This window comes from Aotus nancymaae, unplaced genomic scaffold (assembly GCF_030222135.1).
Source record: "Aotus nancymaae isolate 86718 unplaced genomic scaffold, 86718_ANA_hifiasm-v0.15.2.pri h1tg000029l, whole genome shotgun sequence".
Taxonomy (NCBI): Eukaryota; Metazoa; Chordata; class Mammalia; order Primates; family Aotidae; genus Aotus; species Aotus nancymaae.
The window spans coordinates 45,227,523-45,255,173 of NW_026988442.1; the positions used below are offsets into that span (position 1 = coordinate 45,227,523).

The window sequence follows — 27,651 nt, forward strand, 5'->3', positions numbered from 1 at the left end:
ACAGCAACGTAAATCCACGGTATGATTCCAAACCAATAATTAATTTGGTAAAACCATAAATGGTACATCAACTCCTGGAACAAATTAGATCTTTATTAGAGAAGCTGGCAAACATATATGAGCAGAGAAAGACTTGTTAAAGAAAACACTGGCACACGCCAATTAGCTTATAATGTTATACATGTCAAAGCAACATTGTATATGCTAGTCACAGTGACAGACTCAGTCTAGTGTTGATAGGAAGACAGGTTGAATTATCAAAGGGCAAAGACATCCTTTGAGCAATTTTCTTTCCCCTTCTGGGAGACTCTTCCTTTCCTCAGCAGCTAAATTTCCTCAAACTTCTTTTTTTTTTTTTTAATTTTATTCTTCAACATTTAAATTCTGGAAACCTGTGCCAAGCAGCATTTATATATACATGAGTAGAGAGCATTTGAAAATGTTCACTGCTAAACTCAGTTTAAAAGCACATCATGCTAATATTATTGACAAATCCTTCTGTGTGTGAAGTATTAAGACCCTCCAATCTCCCATCCAGTGATGCTCATAACACGATATGATCTTGCTGAGGATGTTAGACTAGTGACAAAACCACATTACTACTACTGGGTGCAGAGCGAGAAGACATATGCTCAACATACTACAGGATTTAAGAAATGCCATCAAGAGACAAATTGCACTTTTCTTTGGCCAAGGGGAAACAATGGTAACAAAAAATCTAAGTGACTGTCGATGACCTGGGCTTTGAGAGGTGTGCAAAGGAAGGATATTTTCTGTGGGAAAACTAGTTTGTTGTGCATTCATCAGGATCATAGTGATGGAGAAAATAACTGAGTGACAGAAATAGGACCAGAGACCACCTTGCACTGATAGTATCAAACCAAGAGAAGCCATATGACAGCTTCCAAACACTGGGCTGAGAACTGGTTTTTCTTTCTGCCTTAACCAGTTCAAGAAACAAATGGGATGATCTGTATTAGAGGGACACTTTATCTGACCTCTTAGACCAGGATCTTCAAAGGATGAGGGTCTGTAGAATCCCCTTGGACTGGGAGGTCCAGTTGGACTTAAGATACTGAAAATACCCTTAATTTTTCTATATACAGGTATCTATGTTTAAATTAAAACTATTCCATTACTCATTTAATACATTGATCATATTCAAGAATAGTCTGTCAAATTTTTAGGTAAGGCTATTGAAATCAACCCTTAGTCATTTACTCAATGATAGCTTAGGGATTGGGATGTGGACCGTAAAATATTCCCTCTGTCTTCCTCTATAAAATGCAGGGAACAGCCAGGCAAAAATGTACACGTTATTTCAAGAGGAGAGTTAGTAAGATCTCCATAGAAGATGGCAAAACTGGTGGTACTCTGGCTTTTCCATGAACAAGAGGAAAATCGTGACTTGTTAAATCCAAGATGTTGTAGCATGTGGCAAATCACTCTACCAGATTATTTCATTGGAAAACTGCTTATTGAGTATACTTGGAAGGACTGAGAGGGAAAAATAAATTCCAGATAAACAGAATAAAATTACTAGAATAGAACTGTAGTAATGGAATGATACATTTTCATACCTCTTCTTTGTAGTATTTTTAATTACTCTCTTTATGTGTATTTTGTGAACTGAATCTTATGTTTTATCAAAATAATTTACAAAATATTAACACTACCATAACATTTCTCCCTGATTTACAACTAGCCATGCCTAAATCGTTGTGCTATCTTGAAAAGAACTGTCACTACTTAGACAGAATCAAAGTGAGCAGTGATAGTTTTTCCCACCTTCTTTCTTTCAAACTGTCCATAACCTAATATTGTACATGTTCCTTTGAAAACAGGATATAATCTTAAAAATAAAATCTGACAGTCTGCATCCTTAAACAAGATCATGTAATCAATCTATATTTTATGTCATTATCAAAATATTTTGATGTGACTTCACCATCTTACATTTTCTATTTGTGCCTGTTGTTCTGTTACAGTTTCTCTTGCTTTTTGGTCTCTTTTAAACTAAGTGTTCTTTGTACTTAGCATTTTACTTCTTTGTCTATTTTTATACACTTTTGTGCTCTCTTAGATTTACTCTAAAAATTGCAGCATGCATCTTTAACTTATCAAAGTATTATGTCCTTTTTCAGATAATTCAAGGGCCAAAGAACCAATTTAACTTCACTTAATTTCCCGTTGATTCACAGTATTTTTGTTAATTCTCTCCATTCAAACTATTAAATTTCAGTATCATTTTATGAAACCAAATTTCATTTAGATTTATCCATATATTTACCACCCTCTTTGCTCTTTATTGCTTCCTACATCTCTGGGACAATTTACCTGAAGTAACTCTTTTAATGCAGGTTTGCTAGTAGTAAACTCAAGACTTGTTTTGCTTTGTTTGAAATTGGCATTATTCCTTTTTTTGCTTTAAGAACATTTCCAAATCCATCAACATAAATTTGCCTTTTTCTCTTTTATTTTTGTTTTTGAAATTTCATTATGATGTACCTAAGTGTGGTTTACTTTATTTTTCTTTTCTTTTTCAACTGACTTTTTAAAAATGGTTCTGGAAAATTTTCAGGGATTATCTCAACAAATACTGCTTCTGCCTCTTTTCTGTTTTTCTGGAACTACAATTAAATGCAAGTATGAAGTCCTTCCACTATTTCTTCTCTTATACTCCTTTTATACCTTCCTGCTATAATATTTACTGTTTTGTCTGCCCCAACTTACAGTTCATTGGTCTCTCTGCTATTGCATCCAATCGGCTGTTAAACTCATTCAATGAATACTTAGTTTCAATTATTGCATTTTCAATTCATAATCTTAATATGATTCTTTTTCAAGTATGCTATGTCACCTTTACAGATATTTTCAAGTTTGAGTTTTGATCTCAATTAAAATAGCAAGTACATATTTATTTTTATAGAGTTATATTACAATTTACATCTGATCATTTAAGTATTTTAAGTCCTGGTGCATCTATATTTTTTTAATTTTTCACTTTGAAAAAATTTAAAAATTACAAAAGTTGCAAGAATAAAAACAAAACACAGAACACCCATATAACCTTTCCTTGATTCAAATACTTACATTTCCCTCTTTGCTTTACCATTTTACCCATAGATAGTTATAAAATAGATATTATATAGAGAGTGATATTATAGTATGGATATTTTATATCTGATCATGAAGTCAAGCATTAGTAGCAGAATACAAAGATTCAAGACAAGATAATTATCTCATTTACCTTAGTTCAAACTCTTTATCCGGATATGCCTGAATTTACCCCTTGGATTATGCAGCTTTGCAAGCCAATAAATTCTTCTAAGCTATTTTTAACTGGATATCTATCTTTTGTAAATTAAATTCTGAACTGACTCAAAACTTTCAAAATCTATATACACAGTAACATTCTGCGTATAACTATAGCGTATATCTCCTCTCAATACTTGCATGTTAGTAGGGAATAACCAAATGAAGAAAAGGCATATAAAATAATAAATGCTATAGTAGGATTTAAATCTAAAGAGAAGATGAAAATGTTAATTAGCACATTTAGTTTTTATGTAGTCAAATATTTTAATGTCCTAATTATTGATAAGTTGCCGTAGGAAAAATAAAATGCACATCCATGATAAATGCACAAAACTGCTCCCAAATCAGTCCACAGCACCTTAGTTTCTGCCACTGTCCTCATATAAAATGTTGAATCAAAAGTGAGACATTAACACACAAATCCTTGAACACAACTAAGGAATTTCTAGTCCAAGCCTCCAAGGTCTCTGAAATGGCCTTTAACTCATCTTCCAGCGGGCTTTTTTTTTTTTCTTGTTATCAATTCTACACATGTCAGCCAGAGGACACATTACCCCACCTTCCCATTCAAAACCCTTAAATAGAACAAATACTAAAATCCTTTCCACATTCTACAAAGGGCTCATTAGCAGGCTCTGGCTACCTCCCCAATCACACTATTCCCCACTTAGGGAACTCATTATTCCCCACTTAGACCATTCCAGGAGTCAAACTGCCTGAGGTGCCTCTAGGGTACTAGTTTGATTCCTTCCCCAACAACTCTGCCTGGAAGATTCTTCTTTAAATATTACGATGGGTTGGCCCTCATTCAACTCAGGTCTCTGATCAAATAGCACATCTTGCAAATAATCTTACTTAACTACCCCTTCTAAAACACACTTCCCACCCTTCCATCAGTGTTTTTGCCCTTTGTCTTGTTTTTATTTATAGCAATCATACTACCTGAGGTGTAACACTGTTTATGGTTTTTATCTCTCTGTCTCTCTCTCTCTCTCTCTCTCTCTCTCTCTCTCTCGACTGTAAGCTCCATGAAAGCAGTGGCTTTGTTTTCTCACTGCTCATTCTCAGTTCCTAGAGCAAAACCTCGTAACTAGTAGGCACAAAAAATATATATAATTGAATATATAACTGTAATTAAGGCTAAATATTTTGGAATTATTTTCTTTTAAGCTACGCAAAAAAAAAAAAAAAAAAAGTAAATAAACACTGTACATGGGAGATACTGGCTCACCAGTACAAATGTAAGTTAATCAGTGAAAATAATGTATCCTGTTGAAAAAAGTCACTAATTTTAACTAAATGAAAACAGTTTCCTTATGATCTCTACTCAGAAAACTTTTCATATATTCTTGTCTATTGCTTTTGTAGTATGTACATGACACTGCTGCTAAAACTAGTAAGTATTGCATGCATGCAGTATCCAAATATTCATGTATCCTATTTGTTATTAGTTGAGTTGTAGCTTTGGCCCATTTTGGACAATAACATTTACTGAAAAACAACATTTGAAAAAAATTAATCAATGAGAATTATCTAAATATTTTTCCAAATTGTGGAATACCTATTTAAAAAATCAAAATGAAAGTGACATATTATTAACTTTGTCAAATGTGTATTTGCCTAATGAAATTTGTCAAAACTATCAACTTTTCTGCAAATTATTTTACCCTTCATTGTTAATGAACTGAGTTCTTACAGTCATAATGTGATTTCAAAAGCAAAAGAGAATATTGATGCTAAGTATGTTCTAAATCACTAGATGACTGAAGTAAGTAAACAGTCTAAATAATTTTTAAGAGGTAGATCAGTGGAGATCAGCTATAGAGTCCCACTAGGGCATGAAATTATGTAAGCAAAATATGGTGATTTTGCCACATACACAAAAAGTGGTTCATAAATATAGAATAATACCAAAGAAGTAGGTATGTAATTTTAAGGTATATAAACTCTAAGTTCCCATCTTTCCTATATTATCTATTTCTTCATTCTCAGAAATTCTCAACTCTTGGTATTTGAAATTTTACAGTACATTAATTTAGCTTAGAACTAGAACTGAATGTATAAAAAGTAACTGAAAAGAAAGCAAAACAAATGTGAGAAAAGAAAAACTGAGGAATAATGATTAATGTCAAATCTAACCTTTCTGCTCTAGAGCATCTAATACCAAATATAGGCCAAGTTACTTTTAACAGTTTCTGCTATGATTTCCTTCAGTTATGAGCTATGATAAATCAATTTCTTGAAATAAAACAGTAATAGGTTTAATTTAAAAAAATAAAAAAAAAACAGAAAAGAACTCGTTTGAGATTCATGGCACCTCAGTTATTAATCCAGGTATTACTGAGCAAGTGACATTTGCAACTGCTGAAGTGGCAGAATTCACTATGACAAGGAATATGACTAAAAACATCTAGGAAACAAGAGTCCAAGTATAAGGCCCCAGTCCAAACAGGAGTTTAGCACTGAGATTCTGAATACTGACATCATTGCTTTAGATATTTTTGGTTATTTTCAGGATTTTGTACAGATGAAAAGGATCAGCCATCAAATTATTTGCCAGGCCACCAATGGCATTATATAGTTCACACATCCTGTCTGATTTAAAGAGAAGCATTAAGTACAGGATGCCGTTTCCCAACACCGACTAAAGAAGAGGGGGAAAAGCTAACAGAAAATGAGCCTTTAAAGAAAATCTTAAAAGATATGTACTCAACCCCTTACTCTCTACCCACAGCCCCCGCAGAAACTTTATATAGTAGTAGCCAAATCTCTTCATTTCATTTTTCAACTGACTACATAGAGAGAACCTTACTGGAGGGATTTTCACATTCAATTTTAAAGTATCAGTTACTTCATTTCTCAATTTTATATTGAAATAGGAAATAATAAAATTGCGTAGTAAAGTATATGACAGAAGATATTAATAATACAGACAGAAAATATAGTCAATGTCCAAGAAAGATAGGACAGTTTTTTCCATTATTAGAACACCCTAGGCCTGTTCACTTGACATCTCCTTTCTAGTAATAGATATCATTCTACTTCAAAAACTAATAAACCAAAAAAGTACATGTTTTGTTTGAGGCTCTTGTATTAAATTCTTGGCTCTATCAAAAACTCAGTTTTGAGTCTTGTAAATATTATATAACCTATATATTTTTTCTCAATCCCAATAGCTATAGAGATATTAGTATAATAACATCTACTGCCTGAAGTTTTATTAAGTATTCAATAATACAATGCTTATAAAAAGATTAACAATTCTATTTCTAACACATAATAACACTCCAATAATTATTTACTGTTACTAATATTATTCTCCATAAAATGTTAAATGGGATAGCAACTATTTTCCCATTTACTAAGATAATAGCTTATTTTCAAGTTTTGTTATGTCATACATATTCCTAATCATGGACTGATCATTGAACAATAAAGGCAATTTTAAATGAATATGATTTTCTAACTGGAAAGCTTTTGAAGGTCTTTTTAATGAAGAGACTCACAACCATTTTAACTATCAACTGGTGTTGGTGGTGAATTTAGGGTAGCGGAGAGTGAAATCTCTGAATTTGAATAGGAAAAGGGAAGGGAAGATCTTGGAAGGAACATCACTAAAGGGTACAGCAGAGGAAAAAGAAAGAGACTTAGCGCCATAAAAGCAAAATAGAATGGGTTCCTTAACATTCCATCATTAATGTTTTCTGATGATAGTCCTGGCAAACCATGAACAGGGGCTGTGGCAGAAGCAAGTCCTTTTGACAATCACCCCACCATTCATTGTCCACCATAACTTCAAAATGATTCCATCTACATATTGGTGCACTGTCTTAGAAAATAACATTTTTATTATGGAGAAATCCAAAATTAGTTCACTTGATAGGAAAAATAACTACATAGAACTATAAAATGTAATGCTTCAGACATAAGATGACATTCATATTCTTACTGTAGTCTCTCTGAAATTAACTATGAGCTTAATACTTTGAAGATAATGTGATAATCAACTAGGCAAAGAGAACAAGATAGACTATGATATAAAATGTATTTCAATAAAGAGAGATAATGTTACCACATTAATTCCCCAAAGAGTTAGCGAAGAAACATATATAGTTCACATTGTTTTTACCTATTTCACTTCAAATTAACTCAAGTATAAAGGGTACTTTTCCACTATATGTTAGCTATTTGCTCCTTTTTTTGAAGATATACCACTACTATGGGTAATCTTTTCTAGGATATATCAAATCTGTGGGGTAAATATAATATTTTTGCTATCTCAATAACTTTCCCAGGATTATCTCAATGAAATACGCAGAATTTTAAAAAAGATTAGGAGATGGTCCAATTGGGTGAACTTTTACAAAATATGATCATAATTGCCTTTTTTCTAACTAATTATTCTAAAAGACAATACTAATTATAAGAGACATAATATCTCTTTAAAAAGTTTAAAAAGTAACCATGAAGCCTAGTGGTTTAAGAAAGAGAAAGATCAGCATAAGAGCTTACTTAGCAGGAAAAAATGTGTTAGATTAATTTGAGAAGTAGGCAGGAACTAGTTGAGAACTGCCTAAAATGTCTGAATTTGTTCTTCTAAAAGAGAAAGAATATCATGATAAAAGAGATTGAAAGGAAGTTCAATGATTAAGATGCACTTTGTTAAACAGAATGGAGAGAAGAGTTTTAAAGACAACATGCATTGCATGGCACGCAAACTCTGTGATAAATTCACCTGTATAAGGAGAAGATGAAATAAATCTCACATTACTGAATCGTGACAAAAAGTTAAAACTATCAAATGCTATGACTAATATTCAGTGCAAAATATTAAAGACAAAAGGGAAAATATAGTTCTGTTCTTTCATTTAAAAATTTTTTAGTTATAAACTATTCTAGAAAACTAGAGATTAAAATAAAGAGAAAATCATCTGTATTTTCACCATTTTACAACATACTTATAATTTTCATGTTCATGTGTATATATTTTGCCTATTTAATGTAGGACTTGTATATGATTTTGTACATTTCCCTCAAGAAATATTTTAGCATGTGTATTTTTATATTTTATTATAATCACCATATTTACTGTTAATGGTTGCATATTATTCTCAAATATGTGTGCAAATATCTATTGTTGGTCATTTGAGCTCCTTCTGATTTTTTATTATACATAATACATTCATCGACATCTGCAACCTATGACCTTTCCCATATTTTGTACTATTTACTTAGGATAGAGTCCCAGAAGTAGTACTAATGGATTAGACAGTAAGAATTTTTTGATAGTTATTTTCCCCACATACTGCCAAACTGCTTTCCAAAAGGGCTGTACCAATTTTAACTGCACCAAAGAGTATCTGAAAGCACCAGATTCACAACATACTTGCCAATACAGAACATGATTATTTTTAACACTGTTATTTAGTAGATGAATAACTAGTCCTCACATTCTTCATATAATTTAGTCTAGTAGACCGCAGGATGGCAAAGGAGAAAATCCAAAGTTAAGAAACAATTTAACAGAAATTATTTACTCTCGTGGCTATCGTTGTGGTCAAGATAATTAAACAGATGCTAAAAGATCACCAAACGAGATCTGTTCACAATAAATTTGTATACACACAAAGCATGCTAATAGATAAATGCAAACGTGGGTAGGGGGTCTCTAGAGAAATGCCATGAAACCAGGTCTTTGGTCCACTCTTATTCAGCATTATTAACGACACAAATGAAGAAAGGAAGGTAAGATAATCAAATGTGAAAATAAATACACATACATTTTCACAGCAAACAAGCACACATACATTTTAAATTAGCAACTCCGCTTCTAGGTCCTCTAGTTTCTTGTACTCATGTGAAATAACGTGCACAAGAGTATCACAGCATGGTTGTGTTAATCAAAATATCAGAAAAAAAATATTAATTGTTCTTCAGGTGGAAATTGTCTCATAATTAATAAATTATGGTACTTTCAACAAAGGTAATGTGATAGAGTTGAGAAAATGAACGAGGAAGTTCTTTATGTGTAAACTCTGACTGTCCTCCAAGATCGCCGAGTTTAAAAATCAGGAAGCAAAATATGTATATAATATATTAACAACTGTCTAAAAATTGGGGAGAAAATATTTAGTGTTTGTATGTGCTTGGCTAATTTCATCTGCCAACTTGACTGAGCTCCAGGATGCCTAGGTGGCTGGTAAAACATATCTAGGTATGTCTGTGAGGATGGATGAGATGAGCATTTGAATCTGTAGACTGAGTAACCAAGATCATTGTCTCTAAGGTAGATGCACATTATCCAATCCTTCGAGGGTGTCAACAGAACAAAATGTCAGAGGAAGGGTGAATTTGTTGCCAGCTTCAGATGAGACAGCTATCTCCTCGCACCCTTGGACATTGGTGTCCTTAGTTCTTCAGCTTTCAGACTCAACATGGATTTACACTATTGATCTCAGGCCTTCAGATTCAGACAGAATTATACTACCAGCTTTCCTAATTCTCCAGCTTGGCAGATTATGATAATTCCTGGTCCCCTAACCGCATGAGCCAATATCTATAATTAATCAAACAATCTCTCTCTCTCTCTCTCTCTCTTCTCTCCCTCTCTACTCACATACACATATTCTGTTGGTTCTGTTTCTGTAGAGACCTCTGAATAAGAATTTGGTGCCAAGAGTGGTTCTAAAGAAATAGTATTTTAAGGATAAGTTTTCTGAATTGGTTCTGGAATCTCTGGATTTAGCTCTCTAATCTGATTAGATTTATTGATACTAATTTAATAGCTTTAATTCCACTAGTTTATTTCCACACTGATTATAACGATACATAAAATACCGCATTGGATACTTCCAATCAACCGCTTAAAAGAAACAAAGAGCTAAGGGACTCTGTATACACTTTCAAACATTTTTGAAAACTAAGGGATATAATCATGTTGCTGGACAAAGTGAGCTCTGGGATTTGAATTCCCAGCTCAAGTGCTGCATAAATGACTTAAGAGTTTCTGAGTGTGCCCTGTAGGAGAGCTTTATGTCCTGTAGCTGCAGGGCTGAAATTGCTGAAAATCAAACACAGAACTTTAACTTAAGATTGGCTGAATTAAAACACAAGTTCAACTTCTAGCCTTTCAGAATATATACTGATAAAGTAAGAGTATTAATTGGGGAAGAATGGAATATTGTAAATTGAGATAGGAAAGTGTAGGTAGAAGACCTTGATGAAGCTGGAACATTAAGCTTATAAATTCTGATGAGTCTTATTTGTCAGGGAAAGAGGTCTCTCCAATCCAGTGAAAGCATCCCCTCCTTCTCCAATAGAAGCAGCCTCCCCACCTATGGTGGCAATGGCCTTTCCAGCTCAGTCTGAGAGGATTAACCCTGAATTGCTGATGGAAACAATAATGACTTCACCCAAAGCCACTACCATGCAAGATAATGCTCATTATTCACAGGCTAGTAAAACAGAAGCAACAGGGTGTCTCTCTCTCTCTCTCTCTCTCTCTCTCTCTCTCTCTCTCTCTGTGTGTGTGTGTGTGTGTGTGTGTGTGTCTGTCTGTCTGTTTCCAAGAGCAGGAGAAAATGGATGTCTCAACTCAAGCAGAAAGAGCTATTTGCCCTTCCTCTTCCTCTATTCAGGATGATTCCCATTCACACAGATGAAGACAGTCTTTTTTAGTTGGTCTAATGATTCAAACGCTAATCTCTTTCAGAGGCATGCTCCCAGACACACCCATAAATAATGTTTTACCAGCTACCTAGGCAACTTTATGTGGTTGACACATAAAGTTAACCATTACAGATACCATGAAACTAATAAGAGTAGTTACCTATTTGAGGAATGAAAACTAAGTGTATGGGGAAGGATAAGAGAGAGAATTTTTACTGTGTGTTTTTGGAACCAGTTGTATATTATCTATTATAAAATTAAACACATCAATTTAACGAAAAGAAAACAACAACAACAAAGGTGACCCTACCTTATATTCCGGAAGCTGTCAGACTGTACATTCTCATGAACCAAAAGAAGGCAATGACTACGAGGGAACCAGTAATCAACCAATTTTCTTTTTCGTATTTTATTCTTTTCCAATATTTTATTATTTGCTCAAATATAGTTCATGAGATCATCTAAATCATTCTGTGCAAAGCTCAATATACCAAAGTGCTACTCAAAAATATATTACAAGATAACGTATTCATGCTTTCTGAAAAATTTCGTCTATTCCCTTGCTCAGACCCTTTGTTCTTCTTTCAAAGTTATAATTTATGAGCTGCAGATATGAGCCAAGAGAAAAAATGTCAAAACTTTCCATGATACGTGTTTTCTGATTTATGTAAGGAAGCATGATTTTTAGCTTTATTATAATCAAACTTAACAGGATCTTTAATTGTATTTAATAAATAACTGGGCTAGCCTAGAATAGCTGAGTTAATACAAATTAGCATGACAACTGATAAGATACATGTATATACAAATACATAAAATTATTTTTATTCTCTTTTAACCTGATATGCCAATAAAAAAATTTTATTTGAATTAAAATGTGCAAATACATCTTAAGTTCAATTACATTAAGATGTGAAAAGCAAAGTCTAAAATTACTCCTGAAAAGTTACCAACTAGGAAATTAGCCAGATATCACTGGATACATAGTAACTTAATGCAGAAAAGAGAAAATTGTACAATTCGGTCCTATCCTTCCAAAATTAAGTGTATCATTCCAATGTCTTGTTTCCAATACAGCTGACTGGTGCCCTAAGCCATTTCTCCCATTTTTACACTGTTTTAGATTTTAAAAAAATGATTATTGGGCCGGGCGTGGTGGCTCACGCCTGTAATCCCAGCACTTTGGGAGGCCGAGGCGGGTGGATCACAAGGTCAAGAGATCGAGACCATCCTGGTCAACATGGTGAAACCCCGTCTCTACTAAAAAATACAAAAAATTAGCTAGCCATGGTGGCGCGTGCCTGTAATCCCAGCTACTCAGGAGGCTGAAGCAGGAGAATTGCTCGAACCCAGGAGGCGGAGGTTGCAGTGAGCCGAGATCGCGCCATTGCACTCCGGCCTGGGTAACAAGAGCGAAACTCCGTCTCAAAAAAAAAAAAAAAAAAAAAAAGATTATTAAAGCAGTGCCTCTTCCTAACAAAAAACATTTTTATATACTTAAAAATGAAATTTGTATTATCCTACGAGGCAACCATAATATTTAACCCTTTTTATATATGTAAATCAAAAGTCCTTCTTCATACTAAATTTTGTATTCTGTTTTCACTATTATTTCATCACTATTTTCCAATGCTATTATCAACATTTCAAAATCAATGATTTAATAGTGTATGCCATAATTTAATTATTCCCCTTTTGTTGGGGAATAAACTATTCCCCAAATAGTTTATTTCTAGCATCACATTACTACAAATGGCACTTTAATGAAACTGTGTGTGCCTCTGATTAATTCCATGGAATTAATTCCTAAAAGAGATATTACTGAAACAAATAAAACATTTTTAAGTTTCTTGATAAACCTAGTGGATATCTGCTGTTTATACTCATTCAGGAAATATTTTTCCCTACTGCTAGTAACCGTCTCTTGATTTTCTTTGGAATATGGTTTTGGCTGGACATAGTGGCTCACACCTAGAATCCCAGCACTTTAGGAGGCCGAGGTAGGTGGATCACTTGAGGTCAGGAGTTTGTCACCAGCCTGGCCAACATGATGAAACCCCATCTCTACTAAAACATACAAAAATTAGCCAGGCATGGTGGCAGGCAACTATAATCTCAGCTACTAGGGAGGCTGAGGCAGGAGAACTGCTTGAATCCAGGAGTTGAAGGTTGCAATGAGTTGAGATGGCACCAATGCACTCCAGCCTGGGCGACAGAGATAGACTCGATCTCAAAAAATAAATAAAGAATATGGTCTTGGTAGGACTGGTAGTCAAAGTGCCCAATGATCTACTGACTAAGTCATGGTCATGAAACCAAAGCTAGTAAAGTAACACTTTCCATTCTAGGAATTTGAGCCTGTAGCACACAGACACAAGAACAGAAAAGTGCTGATGCTGATTCAGCCCGTCAGTTACAGTACCTGGAAAGGACTACATCATTTCCTTTTATGTTCTCTGCAGCCATTCTGTTTTCTTTCATTTTCTTTTGATTCTATAAGCTTCAAAACATCTTTCTTTTGTTGTGGATCTTATTCCTTAAATTAGTCATGATTGATTTCTATAGCATGCAACTGAAGAATTCTGTAAACACCAATGAAAAATCTTACCAGAAGTTTAGGAGTATCTAGTCCACCTTGTTTTCATTGTCTTGATCAACCTTTAGATGGGATACTTAAATTTTGGTAGCCAGTGATAATGCTTACTGTGCCCAAATTATATGCATTGCACTTAGAATGAAGTGATAAATATTAGCCTCCTTCTTCAAGAAGTTTTCAGTCCACTAAAGAGGATGAACATAAACGAGCAGTCTCTATATTGAGAGAAGTCTTCTAATAGGAGAAGATACTGATGTTGAATGTACTTCCTCTATTTTCCATTTACTTGTAATTATGGTATTTTTAACTTAAAGTTGTTAACTTCTGTAAGGTAAAATCTTTTCCCCATTATGTTTCTGTTTATGAAGGCTTTATTTTCTCCTAGCTTGTTTTGGATTTCTTTATGTTTACTCTCCCTTCATCTGATACTTATTTTAAACTGCAATGTGAGGTAGGGAGTTTACATTTTTCACAAATAATTATTCAGTTTTCCCAGAACCATATATAAATCATTTTGTACTTCCCCACACATTTGTGATTATTTCATATTGTGCTTTATTTTCGCGTATTTTAGAGTTTGCATCTGAGGTTATTTATTCTCTTCTGCATGTTTGTCTGCATGTTAATCATCACTTATAATATCTTAAAATACTTGAAAGTGCAACTTCTCTTAATTCATTTTTTATGTTAAAATCCTTTGCTGTTATAACCTACTTGTCAATCTAGATGAACTTTAAAATCTCTGTAAATTTTACAACAATCTCTTTGGAATTTCACTGGGATTGTCTATATGTATATATGTGCATATACATACACATTCAGTATTACTGTTTTTCTCTACTCATTTACATTTATTATAAATTTCCCTTAGGAAGCTTTTGAATTTAATAGCTTCTGATGGTTGGCTTACAATGACATAAAATCAGGAGAAAATTTCAGGCAGCATTGAAATAACTCTTTATAACATTTAAAATATAAAGTTCGGCTGGGCATGGTAGCTCAAGCCTGTAATCCTAGCACTTTGGGAGGCCGAGACTGGTGGATCACCTGAGGTCAGGAGATCGAGACCAGCTTGGCCAACATGGCAAAATCCCACCTCAAAAATCAAAAAAAATTAGTCAGGTGTGGCAGTAGGTGCCTGTAATCCCGTCTACTCAGGAGTTTGAGGCAGAAGAATTGCTTGAACCCAGGAGGCGGAGGTTGCAGTGAGCAGAGATCACACCACTGCACTCCAGCCTGGGCGATGAGAACAAAACTCTGTCTCAAAACTAAATAAATAAAATATAAAGTTGAAAAAATGTATATATGTTATATAAATTATATATATATATATATATGTTGTATAAATAATATATATATGAAGAGAGAAACCAAGAGAGAAAGAAAGAACCAACAGAGGGGAAGAAATGACTATTTTAGCTGCCTTCAGTAATTCAGGATCGGCCTATTTTGTATTTTAGTCAGCAAAACTAGAAACTGAAGATTATCTTTTATTTCTTCACATAAAATAAATTAGGCCAAAATAATGACTAAAATAATTTTATCAATGCCATCTTATTATTTGTTAGTTGTTGCTTATTTTAAAACACAGCACCTCTCCTGTTTATAATTAGCTGAGTTCACTCAAAGAAACTGATATGCATTACTCATATTTTTCATCTAACTCCTCAAAAATCGGAATTCAAGCAATCGGTGATGCTATCACTATTTTATAAAAATAAAAACTAAAGTAGTGATGAACTATGATATATACCTACCAGCCCTATGACTGGCATAGACAGACACAGAATTGAGGAGGCCTAACTATTAGTTCAGATGCCCTATTTAGGAAGCCATAGTGCATCTGTGAGCATTTAGCACAATTCTTCCTGTCTAGTAGCATCTAAATTTACAAATAATTGTATGCAAACAACCTCTACTCCTGGCAGTTGTTTTTGCCTGAGTGCTAGGGTCCTAAGAAAAGTTACCCACATGTCTTTCTGTTCAGTGAGGAATTGATTCAGCCCTGATGTCATCTATATATATCAAGGAAACCTCTCATAGCCAAAGACTAATCAAAAGGCTCACTACAATTACCCACGACTAAGTGCAATATATCAGTTATAAACCATCTCTTCAGTTTCAAATTAGCATTTTAGGAGATTTACACGTCTTTTCAAGCCCCTGTGGGAGGTGTTTCCTGATAGAATCTATCAATAACTTTGTTTTCTCCTTTCTTTGAGAACCAAGAAACAGGTTTTTAATTTTTTAAAATCCCCTCATTTTCCACGCAAGTTACCCATATCTAGTTTTCTTGTTTTGTTGTTCTAAAACAAACAAAAAACTAACTTAAAGCAGTAGCTTTTAAATTTTCTTAAGCATTTTTTTCTTATTTTAGAACATTCAAGAAAAACGATAACAAAAACTGCACACAGTTTTGATGTTTCCTGGAGTCCCTGAAGTTCATCTGTCAATCACACTGGAGTCTAAAGTGACTAATGTTGGGAAATAAAAGGTCCCATAAGAAGAGGGAAATAAGAAATCCTATTTTAGTGATTCTATTCTGTAGGTTATATTCTTTAGACTAAATTCCATAGAGTCTATAAATATGTATATAGAGAGTATATACATCTACATGCTATAGACATAAAGCATGAATTAAATACAGGCCAGGTGTGGTGGTTCACACACTTGGGAGACAGATGCAGGTGGATCATGAGGTCAAAAGTTTGAGACCATCCTGGCCAACATGGTGAAACCTCATCTCTACTTAAAATACGAAAATAAGCTGAGTGTGGTGGCACATGCCTGTAGTCCCAGCTACTTGGGAGGCTGAGGCAGGAGAATCACTTGAACCCGGGAGGTGGAGGTTGCAGTGAGCCGAGATCACACCACTGCACCTCAGCCTGGGCGACAGATCGAGACTTCATCTCAAAAAAAAAAAAAAAAAAAGAATAGAAATGTTTTACTTGCAAAGTTACCTCCAGCCTTATAAATCTTAGATGACATTCCTAAATGTATCCTAATTTCTCATTTTCTTGGTCCAAGCATATTAATACAATATAACAGTATGTCAGATATTAAAACAATAACATGCACAAGATAGTAGATGCAGTCCTTTCTCCTCATTTTACAAAATGTAGTACTGTTTAACAAGCAACTGGCAAAGAGTTAACTTGTATGCTTCATCCTTAAATAGTGTTTCTAGATCTTCCCCTTCAACTGAACAGGCAATAAAAATCAACTTCATCTGAACTGGCAATAAATAGCATCTTCCTGGAATAAGTTCTTCCTTATACATAGAGGAAGTTGCACTAATCACCTGGGTTCTTCCCAGTTCTAAATATCCGAATCCTGCTTAGCTCTCATAAACATTTTCATAATCAGCTGGAGTGTACTAGATACAGTAACCATTTGTTGATTTACTTGTGGTTTTAAAACATTGTTTTCCAAAAATTTTGCATTTTAGCAGAAAGAAAAACTAGGGCAAAAAAGATAAAGACTTAAATAAGTGGTGAATGCATTCTTGAATCTGGAGAAATAAAACATTGAGATAACAGTATCAGAAAGTCTTCCTCCATCTCCTAAAACCGGGGTGGGTAGCAGCAATCTTGAAGACTTTTTTGTTGTTTTTGTTGTTGCTGTTGTTTTTGAGACAGAGTCTCACTCTGTTACTCAGGCTGGAGGGCAGTGGCATGATCTTGGCTCACTGCAACTTCCGCCTCCCAGGCTCAAGCAATTCTCCTGCCTCAGCCTCCCAAGTAGCTGAGACTACAGCCATATTGGCCAGACTGGTCTTGAATTCCTGACTTGGTGATCCACCTGCCTTGGCCTCCCAAAGAGCTGGGATTACAGGAGTAAGCCACCACCCAGCCTGAAGACTTTTCATGAATGACGTACCCTGCATTATTGTCCTGTAATCACAGAACATGTAAATAAATTGGCATTAATTCATTATGTGCTATAGCTCCTTCGGAGTACAATTTCGACTTCTAATATGAAAATAATGTTTGCAAACCAGTTTTTGAAAGTCAAGCTAGGCTCCATTCTTCCTACTAGGGTAAGTAATAATTCTGAGATGTAAGATAAAGACCCTAAGGAAAGTAATAAAACAGAAGCATAGAAAACGAAACCAGAATCATAATTGTACAGTTTTGTGCATAAAACAACAGAACCTAGGATCTAGGTAAAATTTTGCAAAGTTCGATCTGTAATTGGACTGACTGCATCACTAACTATTTTTAATTAAAGACAAGCTTACTTGAAAATTGTTGTATCAGCATTTCTTACTAGAGGATCAGATGAGTCATTTTATTTTTTTGATGCATAAACTTTAAGGAAACTTTGACCTCAAACCCTAGTGGTTTCTTTTTTTTTAATCAGTTTTTCCAGAGGTACATACATGTGATACTTTCAATGTGGAAGAGAAAGAAGAATTCTCATTACAAATATGCTTTTGAATCTTTCCTTACTACTAAAATTCACTCATTCCCTTTGAATAAATTCTGTAGATTTGACTTTGGACAGTCATAAATACTGTTATTTTGTTTTAAATGTTGTTAATTTGGAACCATTATGCTAAAGGACAATGTTGTCCTCTAGTTCCTCTGAAAAATATAACTTGATTTTAAAGATAAAGGACAGATATCTTATGTTATTGCTGAATAATCATCTTTAGATCTCCCTTTTTTGCCTTCAATCCTCACATCTTATGTAATGTTACTGTTCTCATACATAGCTTCAAGAGCAATGTGTATTATTTTTCAGTTCTTACATTAATTTGTGAAGGTCTATATGAGTGGGGTGTATAAGTTGAAGAGAAAATGAGATGGAAAGAGATTGGTCCATGGGATAGAGGACTTAGAATAAATAGGTTGGTAGGAGATAAATATATAAGTTATCACTATATTTTTATAATCTATTGCACACCAATAAAATATAAACTGCAAAAGGGTAGGGATTTTTGTGTGATTTATTCATACAAGTATTCATTGAGTTCATATACTACTGTATATATTCATTCACACAGTCCAAGAAAACAAAACAGTATTTTACAAATAGTAGGAACATAGTACAATTTGTTAAATGTCACTTGAATAAACCAGTATCATAACAGATTACTAAAGAGAATGAGAATATTCCTTTATGAAGCACATTCTTCATTCAGAATGGATTAGTGAATTTGTTTCAAATGCAGCACGGTGAAATTCTTTCTGAGAACCTTTCTAGTATGCACGTGTTTTGTGTGGTGAGAGAGAGAGAAATAAAGAAAGAGACAGCCAGACAGAAAGAGACAGAGAAAAAATGAGAATGAAATTCTGATTTACTAACCAGTTGAAGTTATTAATTCCCCTAAAATTTTTAGTTTTATAAAAAGAATGACTTCGCTATTAATAAAAACAAATTGTTATAAACCTCACTTTCTTACCTATTCATGTAAAACACTAATCGTGACTATTTGACAAATAAGTTGTATTTCATAAAATATTTGTATCTATGGGCATTGCTATTCATATTGATGTGAATTTTTTAGAAAAGTTATCTGATGAGTATTAAAATTAAGATCTTGTACAAGTCAAAAAGTGAATTTAGTGGCCCAGGGTCTTGACAAGTTGACATTACTTGCATTACAAAAATTCATCTAGAATATATGGCAGTCTAAGCTCATGGGCTGCCCTGAAGCAAAACAAGTTAAAGCTGAAGTGCATTTGCAGAAGTGGTAGAATTTGAATTGCTTGTATAAACTAAGTGGCTGGCACTACCCATTAGCTCCCATAAGCCTGTGCCCACCTCCAACGCTGATACTCTGCATCATTTATGTTTATGCTTAAACGTATTTCCTATGGCTTTATCTTAATATTTAAGCCCACTGACACATTTCTCTGCACTTCATTATATTTGTCCTACTCGTTTTAAAAATTATCTGAAAAAAGATTTTCTCCAAATAAAAGCTACAAACACACACACACACACACACACACACGTGCACACACAACGCTATAATGAGCACAAAGGCTCTCAATTCTATTTTAAGACTTGTGGCTTACTCCAATACATAATGTAGTGGATTTATAAAATGGTACTTAATATCAAGGAGAAAAATCACTTTCTTAGCCAAGTTGTTAAAATTTTCCTTAGAAGTTCCATTTTTAGTATTGGCTGTTACTGATAGCTTAGTTTTAAGTTTATTTTAAAATTGTTAATAAGTATCACACACTTTAATCCTATTTCCCTCATATCAATCTATGAGAAAAACAAAAAGTTTTACCAGCCCACAGTATTGCATAAATGAAACACAAAACTAAAATAAACTGCTTAGCCGGTTTAATAACCTTATCAAAGTCCTGAAGCTTTCAATAACTACAACATTGCAATATTAAAATAATCACCTGGAAGTAGGCAAATTTGTATAGAAACAGCAACCACAAACTATATACTTTCTTTAGTCATATCAGAAAGCCACACTTCTAAGCCAGACGTGATGAATGCTAAAAAGAAAATACTTAGCACCAATTTTTTAGTAGTCCAAATGCAGTATATGTGACTAAAATCATTTTAAAAATCCATTTACAGCACAATTAAGTGATGAAAACCATGAGACCATCCTTGGACACAAAACTAATATCACTACTACTTTATCATAAGTTATTAATCTGCTTTAAAATAACTTAGTTACTAAATTGGGAGAAAATAGAATCTTTACAATGAAAAATAACTATTGAAAAATGCCTGACATTTTTGGACAGCTCCCTCCTGATTTTCTACAGTATTTTTTATTAGGTGCCTTACTTTCATTTTCTCTGTTTTACCAAATCAGAAATGAGCCCAATTAAAGTGGTTTCTGCTGTTTGGTTTTGGGTGTTTTTGTTGTGTTGTGGTTCGTTCTGTTTGGGACAAAAGATTCCTCTAGTGAAAGAGATTACGGAGCTACATGACAAGAAAAATGCTGTCCCCAGTTCAAGATCCGCCTCCCTGTATTGAGCCAATTTTTGTTTTACCAAAGCTGGCAGGCAGGGAGCTGATGTTCCACCTCCATTCCCCGCTGCAACCCCATCGCCAGTCAAGGACCGGAGCCTCTCCCCATCTGAGACAGAGTAGGGAGAGCTCCTTAGTACTGAGGTATTTCAGGAACTTTCCTAAGAAGATACTCCCACGGAGACAAGAAGCTACAAAGAAAACAATCGCCAAGAGTAAGTTTGTGCGTCCTGAAGAGGGATGGAGAAGCCACTGCACTGAGCTACAGAGATTCGGATTTAGCCCAGTAGCACCATCCATTTGCAGCGGCGCACAGAACTCGCCTTCTGCGCAAGGCTTTGCAGCACAGGTGGAACTCTCAACAGCTTTATCAAATAAGATAATCTAATAGGAAACAAAAACACTCTGAAGGCAGCTGGGTACCCTAACCTGGTTACCCTGCGTGTTTAATGTGCCCTGTGTTTGATGGCCCAGACACCAGCGGGCCTGAACTTTCTCGGCACCAGGCCGGGTCTCAACCGGGGAGGTCACGCGGGCCAAGGCGGCCTGGGGAGGCAGCGGCCCCACCCGGACGCCTAGCCGTCGGGCGTCCAAGTCCCGCTCCGCCTCCACCGAGCTGTCCCCCTGCGCCCTACGCGGCCACCAGGCAGGAGGAGCCGCTGACAGGACCTCAGAATGGGACTCTCTCCATCCTCAAGTCTGCGCTCCAGAAGAGTGTACCAAGCCTCCCACGCGGGGCTCAGACACCCAAAAGTCGCCACTTCCCCAAGAGTAACCTCCACCCTCCACCCTCCACCCCCAACTTCTCTTTCCTCCTTTTCTTCAGCGATGCAGACCAACAGTTACTTTCCCCTCTCTCCTCCCTTCCGCTCCGAAGTCCCCAGGGCAAAGTGGGACTTTGGGGAGCCTCGGTGAACGAGCCTCTCCCTGACGCGCCAGGTCCACAGCTCCTTTTCATCAACGCAATAAAGTTCAATTTGCTTGGCTCTTTACGAGCCACGGTGGACTTTCCCGTGCGCTCCGTGCGTTCTCCCTCCCGCCGAGCCAACAGCATTGTACTCACTCCAGCCCAGCCTGGGTCCTTGAAGGACGTCGGGCCACGCAGAGGGGACCCACTGCTCTCGCTGCAAAGTGCCCCAAGCCGCGCGCGCGCACACACACATCCAAATCCACACTCACACAATACCATCCCCGCGCTGTCAAAGTCTGTCAGCGCGGAAGGGAGAACGCACCAGCTGGAGCCGCACGGGCGCGGGCAGCAGCCCAGCCCAGCGTCGGGACTCGCGGTCCGGGTCCCAACACCTTTGTCGGGGTGCCCCGGCCACCACGCGCCTTGTAACCCCCAAAGACCACGCCAGCCGTCCCGGGTGTCTCGCGGGCGCTGCCAGACAGGACCTTACCCCAGGGGCGCTTGGTCTCCGGCCGTTGGGCTGGCGCGCGGGCCACAGGGATGCTGCAGCCAGGGTCCCGAAGATGATGCTGCTCCGCTGCCGCTGCCCCGATCCCCGGCGCCAGCATCACTTCTCTGCCGCCCCCGCCTCCTCGTGCTCCGCTCTCTTGGCCGCCCCTCCCCGGCGGCCGCCTGCAAAACCGGCAGCGCCAGCGGCGCGGTGGGGTGGGCAGCAGCGGAGGCGGCGGCTGCGCCCGCGCGAGCTCGCCCAGCTGCACTAGCCGAGCAGCCGCGGCGGCAGCCGGAGCACCCGAGCCCGGCTGCGCTTCCCCGGCGATGGCTCTGGCCTCGGCGACTGACAACGCCCGGCAGCCAATCGCTGCCTCGCCCCGCGCGGCGGGGGGAGACCAATCAGAGCGGAAGGCCCAAGGTTTTCCTCCGCCTTTGCTCAGCGGGCTTGTTTCCGGGAGAGGCGGTGATGCTGCTGGGGTTTGGGATGGGGGAGGCGCGGGAGGGGCGCCGGGTGGGGGACTCGTGGCCCGGGAGCCTTAGGTGAGGAGAGAAAGCCGGGCCCGCAGGGGTGGGCCTGGGGCGCTTTCTGACCGCCAGGAGCCCGCGGCTTGGCAGGAAAGGGCGCCCCGGGATGACTCTTTCCCCAGAGCCTCATCCCTGCGGTTCAGCGTCTTGGCATCGCTGGGGTGGGGTAAAGGGGGCGGGGAGGGGTCGCGGGACCCGAGTATGAACCGCGCGGCTGGAGAGCGAATCCCAGGAGGTGGTCGCCGCCTTGGAGGAATCACGCGAACAGTCACCAGACAGCGCCCCCGTCCTTCTCCCTTTGGCAGCTGAAAGGAGTAGTACTTCTTAGGCTCCGAACCAACCCTCTTAGTAATCAGCCCGAAGTGTCCCTAGCTGGCAAAGAAACACACGGAGAAATGTCGAAGTTGTAGGTAGGGTGGACCTTCCCTGTCTTCCGTCCAAATAAACGCCTTTCACCTCCTCACCCCAAACATAACAAACAACAAACCTTGAGAATGGGGAAAGATAATTTAAGCAGCCAGCCTAATTGGTTTGCTTTCTTTTTTCTTTTTTCATTTTTCTTTGGATAATCAAGTCTGAATGTTCTAATAGTTTTGTTTGTTTGTTTTAATGTGTGTGTTTGACTCAAACACTAGCAAGTGGTGTTACTTGCCAAGAAAAGAAAAGGAAAAAAGCGACAAAATGTTTCTCTGCACCACTCTCCCCTAAATTGTAATTATCAATCCTTATGAAAGATTTTAAGTTTCTTTAGTGCAAATATGTCTGAATGGCTCAGAGTTCTACTAATAAGTTTATATACAATGTTCTAGTTAAAAAAAATAAAGTTATACATGAAGGTTTTCATAAGCGTGGGACCTTCCCAAAGTGACATTCTCTGATGGAAATAGTCATACCTACCTCACAAGGTTGTGAGGGTCAAAAATCAAGCGTGTATATCAGCTAGATAGTTGACAAATTGCTGGAATTCAATATATCTTAGCTATGATGCTGCAGCTCTTCTTGCTAATTGTATTTTTAAGTGATCCTTTTTGTTTATAATAGTCACCCTTTTCTTCACTTACCTTCCTTTTTAAAAACTCCATATATCCTGTGATTACCAAAACAAAACCTGTCTAAATTTTATTAGCCCTATAAGGACAATTTGATTGTAAAATAGACTTGTGTATTGCCATCTATTAGTACTATAGAAAGTATGTGCATATCATCACTGTTCTTTCCAATTCTCTTATGCCTTCCTCCCCTTTAGCCATTTTACCAATGTAGTTTGGGAGCCAGATTATCTCTTCTTAAAAGAACCGGCTGTGCAAATGGATAAGTTCATTTTTTTAAGGCTAAAAACAGAGATATGGACCACACCACACTAGATGTTTAATCTAGAGAGGGGTTTTTGTTGTTGTTTTGTTTTTAGAAATTATATATGTAATTCTTTATTATTGTGTAATGGAATAAAATCAGCACCTTCATTGAGTAAATGAGGTAATAAAGGGGATAAATGAATAACAGAATAAAAGAGTGAAGTCGAAATCTGGGAAAGATAAATATATTTGTTAAAATATATATTTTATTTATCGGGAAGAGCTGGTATTTGTAAAATGTAGAAACCTTAAAATTTAAATCTCAAAATCAGAAAATTAAAAGGCAATGACAATTTAGAAATATGCCTGATAAAAGGTAAGTTTTGAATGATTTTCCATTAAAAGCTAATCTTGACTTCAGAATGTTATAAGCTATGTAGAAACTTGCAGAAATATGCATGCACAAATATTGATATATTTTTTTCTAATAATTCTCTCATACCCTGCCAATTATGCTGTTTTTCAGTATTTTATAATCTCTTTCCATGTTATTCAGTATTTTGCAGCAGTTATCCTTGAAAATACATGGCTTCTACATACTATCTTACAGAAGCAAAAAAGCTAAATAAAATCCACAGTCTGCATACAGATATAACACTAATATCTCATGTCACTATTGCTATCATATCAGTATTGCTATATAAGCAGCTCTGAAAAAAAAAAGAAAAAACTTCATAATTAACAACCTACTGTCGGTGAAAACCATGAAATATTTAAAGTCAGTAAAGATGAAAACCCAAGACAAAATTTTTAAAGTATCTGAAAATGCTGCATGTTGATGATAGGTTTTCAGGCATTATTATGAAATTCATGGGATGTATTGGACAGATAGTCCCGTGTTATTTAACTATATGACTAATAAGCTAATTTAATAACTTTTCTGGCCTACAGATAAATCTGTTTTTCTCCCTGTGCAATGAGATAATTCATTCCACTTGTTAATAGAGAAAGAAATTGGCTTTGTCACTACCAGCAATAATGGTCAATAACGATTGACCTAATCCCAAAAGTATGTAAAATAACTTCATATTAATTGATGTAGAAAATCTATATTTATTAGAAATAGGAACTGAATAGTTCCTTGGGATCCATTTTGACAAAAGTTACATCTAGCAGGCAGAAAACCAAATAAGAAATAATCGAGAAATCAGTCTAGTTCCAGCTCTGGTTATGTCTGTGTGAGTAAACACAGGTCAGTCACTTAAACTTTCCCAGTATTTCTTATCTGTAAAATAGAGATTAAAAACAAAATAAAACCTATAGCTGCCTTTCTTAGAGGTGAGGATTAACTTATAATTGAAACTGCAAGCCACAATGGACTCTTGAAGAAAAGTCCTTCTAAAAAGGTAAAGAACTGCAATCTAATGATAACTACTACCCTCTCTGAAATGTGAATTCTTTTAATTCTTACAATAACCCTCTTCATTATGGATATATAATATCTGTTTCTAAAGATGAACGTATTAAGTTTCAATGAAGTTTTTTACTAATTTTAGGATAAATTTACTATCAGGTACACTTTATTTGTTGATGTTGCCCAGCTAGAATGTTTTTCCTTCAGTTCCTTCACTACGTCACTTCCAATATGATTAAAAAATGCAAGTTTAAAGGTTGGCATCTTAGTTTAAATGAAGGACAGACTTTTATGTTTTATTATTGGATGTAAATTACACCCGAAATAAAGCCTATTTCCCTAAATAATATAACTCATTAGATAATTTCAAGCACAGAACACCTCCATTATCATATTTAAAACTATAAAACATCTGTAAAATGAATATTATTTGTGCTCACATTAAGATTGCTACATTAGGTTTTCTTTGCATTGAAAGATTGAAACAAAATCAAAACAAGAAGACAAGAATGAAAACAGAATGGATTAGATTCTACTGAGATAATCATAACTAGCACTTTTAAAAATATACTTTATACTAGGACCTGTATGTACACACACACACGACATACACACACAAATGTAAAAGACGAAAGTCGTTCATCAGAATTTTATAGGAAACAGGACTCCAAACAGGCAAGTGTTCAAATTTCTAGCCCTGTACTCTTAGCACCACAGCATACTCTTTTTTACTGAGATTTGAGAGTTATCAATAAAGAGGAAATCATTGAAACTAAGATAATGTAAGATATTTCAAAGGACAGAGTATAGCAGGACAAGAAGACTAGAAGATCATTTATAATTAGGAAAAAGTAAGGATAGTATTTATTTTGGAAGGAGGTGCAAAATTTGATACAAAAATCAACTCGACTCTAAGTATTGACAAGAGATGGAGACTGGGTAAGAAGATTTTTGATTTCTTTAAAAATAATTGTTGTAGGGTGATTAGGGTGACAACCATTTGATTCACGCAGAATGAGGGAAGGATAATTCAAGTGGGTTACTTAACATTAGAAAAGAGTTTCCTTACATTCAATATTTTAAAATGAAAGTAGAGTCGTGATTTATGCAGAAGGCTGTATAAAAACTTGAATTGACATTGTTTCATAAAGTTAAATTATTGACAGTCTTTATTACTGTTATTTTTAAAACACAGTCAAGTTTGAACATAATCCTGCAGTCCTTCATGAGTGTTTGTTTATAATGTTACAGAAATCAAGCCATTAACAAAATTGCAGAAAAGATACTTCTTTACCTCATTAGATTCCATTTTCAGTTTTTATAACTTAGAATTCAGTTATGTGCTTGAAGAAGAGAATCCAATTTATTAATAATGAATTTTTTTTCTTTAAGCTGTGATCACTTAAGAGCAGCTGCATATTACATTGGTGCAGCATGACATGGAAAAGGAGAAAGAAGGCATGTGCTTGTGTGTGTGTGTTTGTGTCAGGGCAGAGGGTGTGAGGAAGAAGTGGGAGGCGAGAAGACAGAAGGAAGGAGAAAAGGAGCAGAATTTTCAAGTTATTTGTGCAGCATTCTCTGGCTTCATTTAGCCAATACTTGGTTCTGAAGTCACTTAAAGCATAGGAGACTAAAAAATTAATTTAAAAAAATTAATGACTCTGTATTACCATAACAATGCTATTTAAGTGTCTAGCATAGTGATAGAAGCTCAATAAATGTTTGATCCAGGAAAAACGAATGTATAAATGTTACATGGGGTTTTGTGGGGAAGAGCAGGGAGAAATTATGTTAAAAGTTGAAACCAAACCACAATATTTAACATGAATTTTTGCAGTTATGACTATTTTAACTTTACATAAATTAAATTCTAACAGTAATTTAATTTTCCATGGTTTCCCAAGATTGCTGTCCAGATGACACAGGCAAGTACAATTCTTCCCTTAGACTGAATCTTCACTTTCCTTTAGCATCCCAGACCCTCACTCAATCTGGCTTTTAACAAATTCTCCAGGTGTTTTAGGGTGATTAGGAAGTGAGCCTAGAGAATAATCCTACTTGCCTTGGGAGAAAAGTGCTAATAAAAGGTCAAAGCTGAGTTCCTAGGGACTGGGGCTACTGCAGCTAATAGCATGAATCATCATTAGCTTTTACTGATGCCCAGTCATGCAAGTCTGTGAAGTCCATACAGAAAGAGAAATTTGGATCAATAGGACTTTATGCTACCATGCAGCTTGATAATTACTTTCTAGAAATTAAGTTTGTCAAGCTTTTTTTTCTTAAAAAAATATTATCTGCTCTGAAAGTCTGCCTTAGTCTTTGTACCGTATGGAAGATAAACCTATAGTGTTTTCCCTTAGCAACTGCTTTCTTTGTTGTTTGTCTTATTATGGAGGTTGGCTGCAAGCATATTTTATATTCAGTAACCTTTGGTGTCTATTTAACAGTGGATCATATTTTATAGCAGGATTGATATTTT

The 27,651-nt window shown here is 36.1% G+C and overlaps 1 protein-coding gene across 2 annotated transcripts in view; it reads right to left on the reverse strand.

The window, feature by feature from the left end:
- B3GALT1 (beta-1,3-galactosyltransferase 1) overlaps positions 1-21,999 on the reverse strand; it is a 571,010-nt gene extending 549,011 nt beyond the window's left edge. For both annotated transcript variants that reach the window (XM_012440620.2, XM_012440622.2), the window contains exon 1: positions 21,937-21,999. The gene's annotated coding sequence lies outside the window, so the exon portion shown is untranslated. The remainder of the gene's footprint in view (positions 1-21,936) is intronic.
- Positions 22,000-27,651: the final 5,652 nt, after the last annotated feature.